Below are 15,555 nucleotides of genomic sequence, written 5' to 3'. Positions count from 1 at the left end.
ATGTTTCGATGGCTATTGCTACAAATATACCCGTGCTACTTATGACTGGTTTTGTGGTCCAGGGTCACATATGTGAATGTATTTTCTTGGACTGAAATATATGGAGAGCAAAAAGCTTTTGAAATATATTTACATTTTAAAAGTATACAAAAAAATATATATTTGTAGAAAATACATTTACATAAATATATATTCTTAATTATATTTCATCAAATATATTTTTGGGCCGTTTAATTTTTGTATATTTTAAAAAATATTTAAAAATATATTCAAAAATCTATTTTTTTTTTGTTATATGGCTTTGCTGGCTAGCCAACAGAAATTGTTCAAATGTCTGTTTTGGGAACGTTCTCGGAGCCAAAATTGTTAGCTGGGTAGAAAATATGTGTGTTCACACAATTCACACTCCAATTGGAAAAACTGAAAGTACATTTTGCATGTTTATATTTAGTGTTTATCCACGTTAACACACACTTAAGTCTGTTTCCCTTGCACAAGCCAAGAAAATCCCAGCTGAAACTGTCCGCGATGATAGCGATTTAAGAACAATAATCTCAGTAATTCTCGACTCAAACACTTTTGAACACCCTGAGACCGAAGCGCACGCTCTCAGGCGCTGATGCTCAGGTTATTTTAGGAAGGCTGGATGTATCTCCTGGAGGGTGTGAGGACGTTTGCTCCCGGTGAGAGTCAGGTCAGCGTTTACGAGCGCAGAGACTGCAGCAGTTATCAGAGGAGGCAGATGGTCATTACCACCGCATGAGAGCCTGGTGCATCAGCACACCAATTATTACACTATCAACATCTGAATGATGCTTTAACGTCATGTCGAATTAAATGTCAGCGCTTTTATTCTGGAAATAGACTGAAAATGATTTAGCAAACAGAAGGACGAGGGGTCACAGCAGGGCCTGTGTTTTGCTGATTGTGCAATTCTATATCAATAAATTAAAGTAATGTAAGGTAATTGAGGCCAGAGTTTCACTAGAAACACTAGTAATACTAATAATGCTTGACTTCAATCAAATATCAGCATGCTGTTTCTCTATTGCATCATTTTCATTGCGCTGTATCGACACGCGCAGCTTTCGCAGGACAAATCCCAAACTAAACAGCAGAATTAAGACAGCCATTAGCTGGATAAACTTACCATGAAGCATCTTGGAGACAAACACAATTATAAATGCAATTTTCAGACCTCTCCCCCAAAGATTCGAGCAGGAGCAGGTCTAATCTGGTTTGCTCTTCCTCCATCATTTCATTGGATGTTCTGGGGTAATTTTAGAGGCCTTTTGGGCCGCCGCGCATCCAAGTCAGAAACTCGGGCCAACAGATTTGTTCCAAATGGGAAAGCTTGGTACCAGATGACTCTGAAAGGAATGATAGATCGTTGCGGGGGAGACGCGAGCGCTTTCAGGCCCTGCCAGGATCTCCTGGCAGAGAGGATGCTGGGTAATGGGCAGAATTCGTGCTTCAGGTATGCAAATGTGTCTCAAGTACAGATGACCTCCTTTAGTGCTGTCAGTATGCTCTAAGAATCCCATGATGCAGCAGTCTGGGTGACATGTCAGCTCATGTAAACGCTTCTTCAGACGCCTCAGATATCAGACTGGATGTCACACACGAGCCGTCAACATGACGAGATCAAATGGAGACTAATAGCTGCCGCCTGCAGAGGAACTGATGCGATTATGTGTCAACTACAGCGCGTCTCTCCGCTGGCACTAATTGATCAGACGTGATTTCCCATCATTCCTGCAGGGAAAACTTGCGTCTTCAGTGCTGTCATGGTTGTGGTTCAGGGTTAAGGTCAAAGGTCACGTTTATTTGTGTAACTCTTGAAATAATACAGATTGCTTTAGTAGCTTCACAGAAATAAACAGGAAAATTATAATAAAGAATACATTTAAACTGTTTCGTTCAATTAAGTTCAGTGTTGAATTCAATGCAGTCCAACAGCAGTGTCTTTCACAGTTCATCAATTATTAAAAATTCAATTTCAGTTGTAAAGCAGTTCTTGAAAAGACAATAGTCATCATTAAATTCAGTTTAATTCAGAGATTCAGTTCAGCTCAAAAACTCTAGTTGCAATTTAGTTTAGTTCAATGGCAGTGTCAATGCTGAACAATTCATCAGTTATGAAAAAAATAAATTTCAGCTCTAAAAAGACAATAGCGTCGTTAGTTCAATGTAGTTCAATTATTCAGTTCAGCTCAAAAACGATTAATATTGACTAAAGTGTCATTATTAAACTCAGTTTAGTTCAATGACAATGTTAATGTTATAAAATTTAATTTCGAAAAATGTAATTTCACAAGCAGCTCTTTTGTTTAAATTTAGTTCAGCAAATTTATGTTGCAAAATTGATCAATTATGAAATTCAATTTAAGTTGTAAAGCAGTTCTTGAAAAGACAATAGTCATCGTTAAATTCAGTTTAATTGTTTCAGTTCAGCTTAAAAACTCAATATTGACAAGTGTCAATATTCCATTTAGTTTAGTTCAATGACAGTGTCAATGCTGAACAATTCATCAATTATGAAAAAATCAATTTCAGCTGTGAATAAGCTGTAAAAAGACAATAGCGTCATTAGTTCAATGTAGTTCAATTATTCAGTTCAGCTCAAAAACGATTAATATTGACAATAGTGTCATTATTAAATTCAGTTCAGTTCAATGACAATGTTCATTTTTGTAAAATTCAACTATAAAAAATGTCATTTCACAAGCAGCTCTTTTGTTAGTAAATTTAGTAAATTTATGTTTCAAAATTGATCAATTATGAAATTCAATTTCAGTTGTAAAGCAGTTCTTGAGAAGACAATAGTCATCGTTAAATTCAGTTTAATTCAGTTCAGATCAAAAACTCAATATTGACAAGTGTCATTATTAAATTTAGTTTAGTTCAATGACAGTGTCAATGCTGAACAATTCATCAGTTATGACAAAATCAATTTCAGCTGTGAAGCAGCTCTAAAAAGACAATAGCGTCATTAGTTCAATTTAGTTCAATTATTCAGTTCAGCTCAAAAACAATTAATATTGACAATAGTGTCATTATTAAACTCAGTTTAGTTCAATGACAGTGACTACGTTTACATGGACACCAGTAATCTAATTAATGACCTTATTCTGAATAAGACAATAATATGATTAAGCTGTTTACATGAGTTGCTTTTAGAATATTCCTTTCATGTTCCCGTTTTACATGTTATAGTACATAGATCGATTAATGACACACATCATTGCGTCCACACGCGACGCTATATCAGTTCATCTTCCTTATAGACTTTTGGATGTTTGGGTTTTAATTTTACAAAAGCTTGAAGTGGCACTGGACATATGCAACAAATATTTTAGAATGTGTGAGTTAAAATTTGCCGTGGTCGCATTTGTGCGAGTGCGTGCTGTGCTGCTCCAAAGCGTCTGATCCATACAGCGAGCGTTTCAGAGCCAGTCAGTTTTTAGGACAAAAAAAAAGAAAAAAAAAAAAAACACACACGCAAGCACAGTCACCGAAAGCCAGTTTAGTTTTACTTTTTTTGTTTGTTTTCATTTTGAAAACCCTGTTATCTTTGCCGTTTACCTCACATTACGCTTTGGAGGCTTTCTTTTATTATTTTTTTTATTAATTATTTTGATTGCTCAGTGTTTGCGCGCCCTGTAATAAATTGTTTAGTCGGCATATAACAGCATGTGATGGAGTCCATGCCTCGTCTTATTAGTTTTTGTTAATAAATGCTATATAAGCTAGTTTTAATTTATTTTTGTTATGCTGTTTAATTAAAAATAACAAATCCATCTTTTAAGAATTTGTTTTAATCTTAAAATTGATAGGTGTAGCCTTATATATGCAAGCAAAACCAAGATCATGAATTCGATAGTAAAAGTAAAAAGCATCTTAAGACATTCCAATAGCGGAAATCCCGTTCACAAAATTAAAATAAATACTTACAAATTATACTAATGAAAAAGGGGGTTGAATGTTAAAAACGTTTCCATAAAACTAAAAATTATGATAACAAACTAGGCTATTTATCAGCAATGAGCATTGATTAAGCCCATGTTGTAGCAAAATATAAATAAATAAAAATGAAACCAAAGCGCAACCAACTGAGAGCGTTATGCCGCGTTCCAGACAACCCGTTACCCGTGTTTTTCCAAACTTCTACCCGTGAAAGTGCACTGGAACGGCACTCAAACCCGTGAATTCCCACCCGTGAACTCGTACTAGATCGACGACGTAGCCTACTCCCAGTTCCGAGTTCTGACGTGACATAGCCCGAGAAACAACAATAAAGCCTCTAGGGGTGCGGTGTTCAGTGGCACACGGTGGAAAAATTGAGTTTAGGACAATATAACGTTGCAATCAAATTATTAATACTATAAAAATAATAAATGCTTGGCGTGACTTGCCTGGAACGCTACAAAGTCCTGAGTCGTGGTTTGAACACGTGATTTACGAGCTCAAAAACCTGCCTGGAACGCAGCATTAGTGTGTATCCTGTCACAAAATGTGGCGAAAAGTCCTACACAAGGGGAATAGTCTGATTAAGGTGTGTACATGTCATCCATAATGCGACTAAAATAGGAATACTCCACCTGTCTTAATTCGATTTGTGTTTACTCCGATTATGACTTTAGTCGGATTAAATTAATCAAAAATCTCAGTTTACATGGTTGCTTCTTAATCAGAGTATTGTCTTAATCGCGTTAACGTACTCAATGTTAATGTTGTAAAATTCAATTATGAAAAATGTAATTTCACAAGCAGTTCTTTTGTTTAAACTTAGTTCAGTAAATTTATGTTGCAAAATTGATCAATCATGAAACAAATTCAATTTCAGTTGTAAAGCAGTTCTGTGGAAGAAAATATTGTCATTATTCAACTCAATTCAAATGCACATAACAGACTGTTGCAGTTTCAAAATTCATCAGTAATTAAACAGATCTGAATTCAGCTGTAAAGTCGCTCTAAAAAGAGTCATTATTAAATTCAATTTAGTTCAACGTTGGTTCATTTTAGATAAAAAACATGTTTATGTTGTAAAGTTAATCAATTATGAAAATTTCAATTCAGCTGTAATAGTGTTATTTTAAAGTTTAGTTCAGTAATAGTATTAATGTTGCAAAATTTATCAATTATGAAATTACTTCAGCAGTAAATCTACTCTACAAAACACAATAGTATCATTATTCAGCTCAGTTTAGTTCAATGGCAATTCAGTTCAGCTCAGTAGCAATGTCAATGTTGTAAAATTCATCTATTATGAAAAATTAAATTTCAGCTGTAAAGCAGCTTTACTGAGTTGAAATATTGTCATTATTTAACTCAATTCAGTTGAGTCTTGATTCAATTATGATCAGTAACAGTCTTGAGGTTTCAAAATTGATCAATTATGAAACAAATCCAATTTATTAAATGTTAAGCAATTATAAAAATTTCAATTCATCTGTAAAGCAGCAAAAAGAAAATAGTGTCATTGTTAAATTCAGCTTAGTTCAATAACAGTGTCAATGCTGCAAAAGTAATCAGCTATGAAATGACTGCAGTAAATCTACTATACAGAACACAATAGTGTCATTATTCAGCTCAAGCAAGTTCATTGGTAATTCAGTTCAATAACAATGTCAATGCTGTAAAATCCATCAATTATGAAAAATGCAAATTCACAAGCAGCACTACAGAAGTATCCTTATTCTCCTCAATTTAGTTCAAAATTTGTTCACAAATATTTAAAATTTATGTTGCAAAATTAATCAATTATGAAACTAATTTCAGCTGTAAAGCAGCTCTATGGAAGACGATATTGTCATTATTCAACCCAGTTAAGTTTACTCTCGATTCCATTATGTTCAATAACAGTCTAAAGGTTTCAAAATTCATCAATTGTGAAACAGATCCAAATTCAGCTGTAAAGCAGCTCTAAAAAGAGTCATTATTAAGTTCAATGTAGATCAATGTTGATTCAGTTTAGATCAAAAGCTGTTTATGTTGTAAAGTGATATGAAAATTCAATTAATCTGTAAAGCAGCAAAAAAAGACAGTAGTTTCATTATTAAAGTCAGATTAGTTCAATAACAGTGTCAATGTTGTTAAATTCATTAGTTATGAAAAGTTCAACTTCAACGCAATTTAGTTAGTAATTTTATTTCAATTTACTTCAATTTCAGCTGTAAAGCAGTTCTATGAGGACAATATTTAATTTTCAATTCAGTTTCAATTTCAACTCAATTCAGTTCAGTTCAACTATGTTCAATAAAAGTCTTTTATGGATGACAATATTGTCATTATTCAACTCAGTTTAGTTCAATTTTGATTCAAATATGTTCAACAACATTCTCAAGGTAAAATAAAAAAAATGATTAAATTATGAAAGAGTCAAACTCAGCTATAAAACATAATTATTTAAATCAATTTAGGTCAGTGTTGAATTTAACTTAGATTTAGATCAAAAACTGTAATTTTTTTAAAGTTAATCAATTATGATTTTTTTTATGAGTTTAATTATTAAATTCAGTTTAATTCAATAACAATCAGGGTCAGAAATGAATTTTTCCAATAAGAGGAAAAAATTTCCCCCTGGAATTGATTTCTAGGGCGCCATTTATTTATTTATTTTTTTCTATTTGTGAGGGCAATTTTTATTTACCCAATTACTTCAATATTTTAAACTGTTGTCAATAAATAGACCGGGGTAGACAATGTCAGTCCTAGAGTGCCGCTGTCCTGCAGATTTTAGCTCTAACCCTAATCAAATACACCTGAACCAGCTAGTCAACAGACTATCTAAAAATCTAAATTATGTAAAAAAAAAATAAAAATAAAAAAAATAAAAAAGGAGCTCATAGGGCTGCAATATTATTACAAAAATCATTATTGTAGGTTATTGCTCTTTATATTGTAATAATAATTATTAATATCAATATATAGAAAACAATATAAAAACGTTTTTGTTTTGTGTCTGCATTTTGGGCAAGTCACATTCTGGCTTCTCAGACAAACATGTCGGTCCGTAACGTTAGTCTAGTCTAGTGCACGTTATGCAAAAACTCGTTATAATCACTGAAGCTGCGAAATTGATCTTTTATCTATATCGTATCTGCACTATGTTGTTTATGATAAGAGAAAATCGTGAGCGTGCGCACTCAACAACAGCTCCGGCATTTTCAGCGCTGACTAATCTAAGCACCTCTGATTGGCCAATGCATTCAACAGAAACGCATTTGATTGGTTAAAAGGCTTAACGATGCACAAAACATTGCAGAAAAAAGCAAGTAATTGCTGTGAACTGACACTTTTCATTCATTTTCACATTTCACAACAGCCAATAGATTGTTTAATTGTGCATGAGGCATTTTTTACCTCTTAGTCTTTTTGCATTTTTGTTCATTTTAGTGACATTTTTGCCACAAGCCCTAGTTAATTTCTGACCCTGGGGTCAGTGCTGCAAAATCCATCAATTATAAAAGAGTTGCAGAACACATTAGTGTCATTATTCAGTTGATTTAGTTGTTGATTCAATAATAGCATTGATGCTATTAATAAATTCTGATAAATTCTGAAAGAGATTTCATTTTAGCTGTAAGCAGCTCTACTGAAGACAATTATTCAGCTCAGTTCAACTCAGTGTTGATTCAGTTATATATTAGCTGTCTTTTAAGGTAACAGTTAGAACTAGATTTACACATCACTGTAATCAAGTCATTATTTTGTACTGGAGATTTTCTGAAGAAGTTTCAGAAACGACAAATATCCCTATTTATTTATGCATTACTCAGATGTCTTCATTATAACATGCACTGATGAATCATTCACAATATAACTAAGGAACATGATTTGAGAATGTAAACAGAATTTGTTATATGAATTCTACTGACCTTAAGGTCAGATGTCAAAGGTCAGAGTTAAAAGTCAGATTGAGTGTTATGATTCAAGATTAACATTTGTTTTAGTTGCATATGTGCAACAAATGTTAGCAGTAAAATCTGTCAGAACAGAGAAACAAAGCTCATGACTGACTCACCTGAATATATATATCTCACACACACACACACACACACACACACACACACACACACACACACACACACACACACACACACACACACACACACACACACACACACACACACACACATGTTGGGTTTACATGTTTTATGGGGACATTCCATAGGCGTAATGGTTTTCATACTGTACAAACCGTATTTTCTATCGCCCTACACCTACCCTACACCTAAACCTAGCCCTCACAGGAGATTGTGCACACTTTTACTTCCTCAAAAAAACTAATTGTGCATGATTTATAAGCCTGTTTCCTCATGGGGACCTAAGAAATGTCCCCACAAGGTCAAAATTTACTGGTATTACTATCCTTGTGGGGACATTTGGTCCCCATAACGTGATGAATACCGGGTACACACACACACACACACACACACACACACACACACACACACACACACACACACACACACACACACACACACACACATGCAGTATGTCACTGTTCCAGTCTGCTCCAGTTTCCATCTCCAGCCATCAGCAATTATAGTATTCACAAAAAAGCCCTAAATTTAAGACTATTTGAATTGCATGTAAAATTCCCATGCATTTAGAATTTTAACATAAACTAATTATCTTCATGTAATGCATATTTGTTAGTCATACATCAATGAAACAGACTCATGCACTAAATGAACGAATGAATAAATAAATACATAGGTTACTATGAAATATTTCATTATATTTGTAATCAAATCATTAGTTTATTAAAATAATAACAATTATTTTATTCAGGGTTCATACAGATACTGTAAAATAAAATTCCAGGACTTTTCAAGCACTACTTTTTTTTATTATTTTAAGGTTTTTAATCAGAGATCTCAGTTATCTTCTAAGATGTGTTACTTTTTCCTTTTTTCTTTCTTTTGTTAACCTGGCAACACATCCCCTACTCAAAAAAGACACATAGTTACTATAGGTAAACCACTGTAACCACAACTTAAACATGGTTTTCCAACACTAACCATAAAAAAACATGATTACTACACTTTTACTATAGTAAAACCACAGTGCATTTTCCTAAAGGGATCATCGGATACCTGTTTTCAACAAACTGATATGATTCTTAATGAAAAGTCTCTAACATACTTTGGTTAGCCATTTTGTTGCATGTTTCTTTAAATGCTAATGAGCTCTGCTCACCCCGCCCCTCTCTGCCGTGGGAAGCTGAGCAGAGTGTAAACTTTAGCCGCATTTAGCCGTAAAACTTCCTAACTAGCACATTGTTAGGAAAGGTGATTTGCAAAGATTCATAAAAAAACCCTTAAACTCACTTCTTCTGTACGTCATTCCCTTCGTAAACAAAAGTAACGTTAATCCTCTGCATCTTTAGCGGCTCAGATGTCGGGAGTAAATGACGACTGCTATGTACATTATTACAACCAACAACAAAACACCTCAATCACTCAATCGTCATTCTTCTCTATGTCTCTGCTTAGGCATCAAAACAATGGCAGTCGGAGTTTTCACAGCTCACTTAGGTCGGGTCTAAGGTAAGACAGCTGTGTCAATCAACTATCGTGGGAGTGGCCTTTGTCGGTGTGACATCACACAGACAAGAAGCTGAGAATGGCTTGATTTGAAAAAGGGGTTATGATTTATATGAATTTTTAAAAAAGCAACATGTAAAACAACATGTAAAAGTAAGTTTAGCATCTGATGACCCCTATTAAAAGATTTGCATTTGTGTATACTTTCTTTCTTTGTTTTGTTTTTATAACTGTACTGACTTAAAGGTTTGATGTTTTCCACTGTTTAATTTATTGATTCGCAAAAAAACACTCTGAAATCCTCATCTGAATCAAATGATTTGCGAACCTGCACCGAAGTCCCGATTTGAATCAAATGATTCACATTGTGCACTCCAAAATACCGATCTGAATAATGATTTGCGAACCGTCATTTCAGATCAGGACTCAAAGAGTGGATTGAATCATTCAATTTGTGAAATAATTCATGAACTCGCTCCAAAGTTGTAATCTAAATCAAATTATTTGCGATACATGCTCCAAAGTCCTAATCAAATTCAAAAGATTCACAATACGAAAAGTCAGATCTAAGTAGAATGATTTACAAACCCACTCTGAAGTCCCGATTTGAATCAAATGATTTTGCTCTTTAAAATGCTTTGAAACAGTGAACCATTTTGAGACCCAATGGTTTAACTGATTCAGAAATTCGAAAAACTCAACTTCACTCCGGAATCCCAATCTGAATAATGATTTATGAACCATCATTTCACATCAGGACTCAAAGAGTGGATTGAATCATTCAATTTGTGAAATAATTCATGAACTCGCTCCAAAGTTCTAATCTAAATCAAATTATTTGCGATACATGCTCCAAAGTCCCAATCAAATTCAAAAGATTCACAATGCGGAAGTCAGATCTAAGTAGAATGATTTGCGAACCCACTCTGAAGTCCCGATTTGAATCAAATGATTTGCAATCTCTTTAAAGCGCTTTGAAACAGTGAACCATTTTGCGACCCAATGGTTTAACTGATTCAGAAATTCGAAAAACTCAACTTCACTCCGAAATCCCAATCTGAATAATGATTTGTGAACCATCATTTCACATCAGGACTCAGGACACATCAGAGTGCGGATCGCGAATCATCCAATTTGCGAAATAATTCTTGCGAAGTTCTTTGAAAAGATCAGTTTCACCCATCACTATACATGCACTTTAAAATCATTACAATCCATGTAAAATTTCGCAAATAAATGGCTTTTTTAATTTGATCTGGTTTTTGCTAGTGAGTCGCTTAATATGAATGATCGAAGTCACAATTTTTGAATTAATCGAAGCAGTTCCAACATAAATGACTCACTCAATTGATTCATTCATCTGTTCCTCGTTTTGCGTCTTCAATCACTTCAACTGAAATAAGCGAAAATAAAATGTTTTTTGAATTGTTGTATTTTGCATGAAAAGATACATGTGCTTATTAAAAAAAACACACTTATAGATAGTCTTTCAATAATCCAAGCACTTTTCAAGTACCACTTCAGAAATATTACTATTTTTTAAGGGGTTTCCAGGCCTTAAATTTCAAAAGCTCTAATGCCAGCTAAGGAACTTGCAATATTCACTTATCATTCAAATATTCAATTGCATCACATTAAGTTTATTAGTTTATGTCAAAACTGTCTAATCCAATTTGATCTAAATACGTAAATCTTATATTTAGGCCTAAATATTAATATATACAGTTTTGTGTTTTTATGAATACTATATGCAAAACATGCAAAACATTTCTTCCAGGGTTGCATGTTTAATTCTTTTGCTTTTCTTCATTCATAAAACAGCATGATTATTTGTGAGGGACAGAGACAGGTTGGGTTGCTGTGCTCTCGTCTGGCTCTCAGAGGATGTTATTTGTCGATCAGGTGGATGTGGATGTGTGTCTGGGTTATTTCAGGGGTGAGAGACGACATCCGCTCGGCTTTCAGGCTTGAGTTCACGATGCCTTCAGACTGATATAATCCCTCCAGGGACTCCAACGCGCGTCTTACACTCAGTGAATCACGTCTTCCAGAAAACTCAATGAAAACTCTACCTCAACTCAAACAAGTCGGCTTTGAGTTGTGTGACAGAGCAGCATGAAATGTTAAGCCTCCACAGACTCGACTGCTGAACACGTCTGTCATGTAACACGTCTTTGAGCTGCTTTAACCGCAGAGAGGATTCAGTCCGAATTGTGTTGAAGTGTCTTTGCAATCAGACCTGGAATCAGCTGATTGTGTTTATGAGACTTTTTGTTCAGGTCTGTTCACTTATTTAAACACACATTAAAATGCTTCCATAAAATATAGACTAGGTGTGCGTTACTGATGCATTAAAAATACATTGCCACTGGTGCTTAGAAAAGGTAACTTTTCAGTGTAAAATCAAAACATGTCAAGGTGCTTGTGGTGAAATGTAAAAAGCCTTTAATAAATTGAGTTAGGCATTAGCTTTAATGATCCAAGTCCAGTTTTGCCTTGAAATTTTTTGATTTTACATTAAAAATGCTGTTTAAGTAGATAATGACATGCATACTATGAACATGTTTTAAATTCTTGAATTGAAAAGTACTTTAATATTTTGTTAAAGAAAAATATCTAGTTGTTGTAACCATCCTGAAACTGTCTAGTAAGACTAGTATTCAGAATTAATTCTTCAAAAATGTGTTTGCAATTATTATCATTATTATTATTATCAAAATCAATAAAGCAGTTGTTTTAAAATATTACTTTTTTTATCTATGTATATATGTATGTATGTATTTATTTTTAGTAAACTAAATGCTGAATTTGGATTAGCCCGCTGGTACTCTACTTTTACTTACTATTTAATTTTTATTTTTAAAATATGTAACTATAAAAATAAAAATATAATTAATAATTAAATAAATAAATAATTCTGGTATATCAAAGGCTGAATATTTCTGCCAAATAAAAACATAGTAAGACTAGTGTTCAGAATTCAGCCTTTAAAATATCTTGGTGGTGTAACCATTCTGAGATTGAAAAATCTGTTTATTATTATTATTATTATTATTATTATTATTATTATTATTATTATTATTAAAATAGTTATAAAAATAGTGAAGCAGTTGTTTAAAAATATTTATTATTATTATTTAGAATTCTTAATAAAATAAATGCTGAATTTGAAATAGCACAATAGCACTCTACTTTTACTTACTTTTTTTTAAAGCTATTATAAAAAAATGTGTTTATAATTCAATGTAAAAATGTAACATATTATTTATTTGTTTATTTTATTTTACTTTATTTTTTGTTGTAGTAAATTAAATGCTGAATTTGGCATAGCCCACTACTCTACTTTTACTTACTATTTAATCTTATTTTTAAAATATGTAACTATTTGTGTCATGATCGGGGCTGTGGGTCTTCCCTCAGCCTCTCGAGGTCGCTGTTCCCCTTGCACTGCACTCCCCTGATTGTTCACATCTGTCTTGTCATTAGCACTGATTTCACTCACAGCTGTTCACTATCTGGTCTATAAGAACTCTCACTTCTCACTCCTGCTTCAGGTCTGCATTGTCTTATGTCTACTGTCTGTTTGCTCTGTGTTCCTGTTTATCCTGGCCTTAGACCTTGTTCTCTGTTTGGTTCAATTGAGTTTATGTTGTGTTCTGCCGTGTTGGCTTTTTGTTTTGTTTGTTTAGTTTGTTATTATTTTATTAAACTATCTCTTCCCTGCATTTGGACCCAGACCTCCTTTCTCACGCGTGACAGAATGCAGACCTCACAGATGGGTCCAGCGGGGAGTAATTTTTTTTCTGAGGAGGCGGAGGCGGCGTCGGCCGCTCGCTTTGAGACCATTTACGCCTGTTTGGCGGCGATGGATGCCCTTAATGCTGAGGCGGTGTGGAAGCGCCCCTACTATAGGGCGAGGGCGGAGGCGTTTTTTCGACAGAGGGCGTCCGCTCAATCTGTTCCTGATGTGGCGGCGACCACTTGTGATGTTCCTGACGCGGCCGTGACCGCTATCTCCGTGCCTGACGCGGCGGTGGCCGCTATCTCCGTGCCTGACGTGGCGGTGTCCGCTATCTCCGTGCCTGACGCGGCGGTGTCCGCTATCTCTATTCCTGACGCAGAGGCGGCTGCGCTTTCTATTCCTGACGCGGAGGCAGCTGTGCTCGCTGTTCCTGACGCGGAGGCGGCTGCGCTCTCTGTTCCTGACGCGGAGGCGGCCTCTATCTCTGTTCCTGACGCGGAGGCGGCCGCTGTCTCTGTTCCTGAGGCGGAGGCGGCCGCTATCTCTGTTCCTGACGCGGAGGCGGCCGCTATCTCTGTTCCTGACGCGGAGGCAGCTGCGCTCACTGTTCCGGACGCGGAGGCGACTACGCCTTCTGTGCCTGACGCGGAGACGACCGTGATCTCTGTTCCTGACGCAGAGGCGGCTGCGCTCGCTATTCCTGACGCGGAGGCGGCCACTATCTCTGTTCCTGACGCAGAGGCGGCTGCGCTCACTGTTCCGGATGCGGAGGCGACTACGCCTTTAAAATATCTTGGTGGTGTAACCATTCTGAGATTGAAAAATCTGTTTATTATTATTATTATTATTATTATTATTATTATTATTATTATTATTATTATTAAAATAGTTATAAAAATAGTGAAGCAGTTGTTTAAAAATATTTATTATTATTATTTAGAATTCTTAATAAAATAAATGCTGAATTTGAAATAGCACAATAGCACTCTACTTTTACTTACTTTTTTTAAAGCTATTATAAAAAAATGTGTTTATAATTCAATGTAAAAATGTAACATATATTATTTATTTGTTTATTTTATTTTACTTTATTTTTTGTTGTAGTAAATTAAATGCTGAATTTGGCATAGCCCACTACTCTACTTTTACTTACTATTTAATCTTATTTTTAAAATATGTAACTATTTGTGTCATGATATCTCTGTTCCTGACGCGGAGGCGGCCGCTATCTCTGTTCCTGACGCGGAGGCGGCCGCTATCTCTGTTCCTGACGCGGAGGCGGCTGCGCTCACTGTTCCGGACGCGGAGGCGACTACGCCTTCTGTGCCTGACGCGGAGACGACCGTGATCTCTGTTCCTGACGCAGAGGCGGCTGCGCTCGCTATTCCTGACGCGGAGGCGGCCACTATCTCTGTTCCTGACGCAGAGGCGGCTGCGCTCACTGTTCCGGATGCGGAGGCGACTACGCCTTTAAAATATCTTGGTGGTGTAACCATTCTGAGATTGAAAAATCTGTTTATTATTATTATTATTATTATTATTATTATTATTATTATTATTATTAAAATAGTTATAAAAATAGTGAAGCAGTTGTTTAAAAATATTTATTATTATTATTTAGAATTCTTAATAAAATAAATGCTGAATTTGAAATAGCACAATAGCACTCTACTTTTACTTACTTTTTTTTAAAGCTATTATAAAAAAATGTGTTTATAATTCAATGTAAAAATGTAACATATTATTTATTTGTTTATTTTATTTTACTTTATTTTTTGTTGTAGTAAATTAAATGCTGAATTTGGCATAGCCCACTACTCTACTTTTACTTACTATTTAATCTTATTTTTAAAATATGTAACTATTTGTGTCATGATCGGGGCTGTGGGTCTTCCCTCAGCCTCTCGAGGTCGCTGTTCCCCTTGCACTGCACTCCCCTGATTGTTCACATCTGTCTTGTCATTAGCACTGATTTCACTCACAGCTGTTCACTATCTGGTCTATAAGAACTCTCACTTCTCACTCCTGCTTCAGGTCTGCATTGTCTTATGTCTACTGTCTGTTTGCTCTGTGTTCCTGTTTATCCTGGCCTTAGACCTTGTTCTCTGTTTGGTTCATTTGAGTTTATGTTGTGTTCTGCCGTGTTGGCTTTTTGTTTTGTTTGTTTAGTTTGTTATTATTTTATTAAACTATCTCTTCCCTGCATTTGGACCCAGACCTCCTTTCTCACGCGTGACAATTTGACAGTATATATATTTA

Source organism: Garra rufa, chromosome 16, assembly GCF_049309525.1.
Source record: "Garra rufa chromosome 16, GarRuf1.0, whole genome shotgun sequence".
Taxonomy (NCBI): Eukaryota; Metazoa; Chordata; class Actinopteri; order Cypriniformes; family Cyprinidae; genus Garra; species Garra rufa.
Note: the sequence above shows the minus strand (reverse complement) of the source record.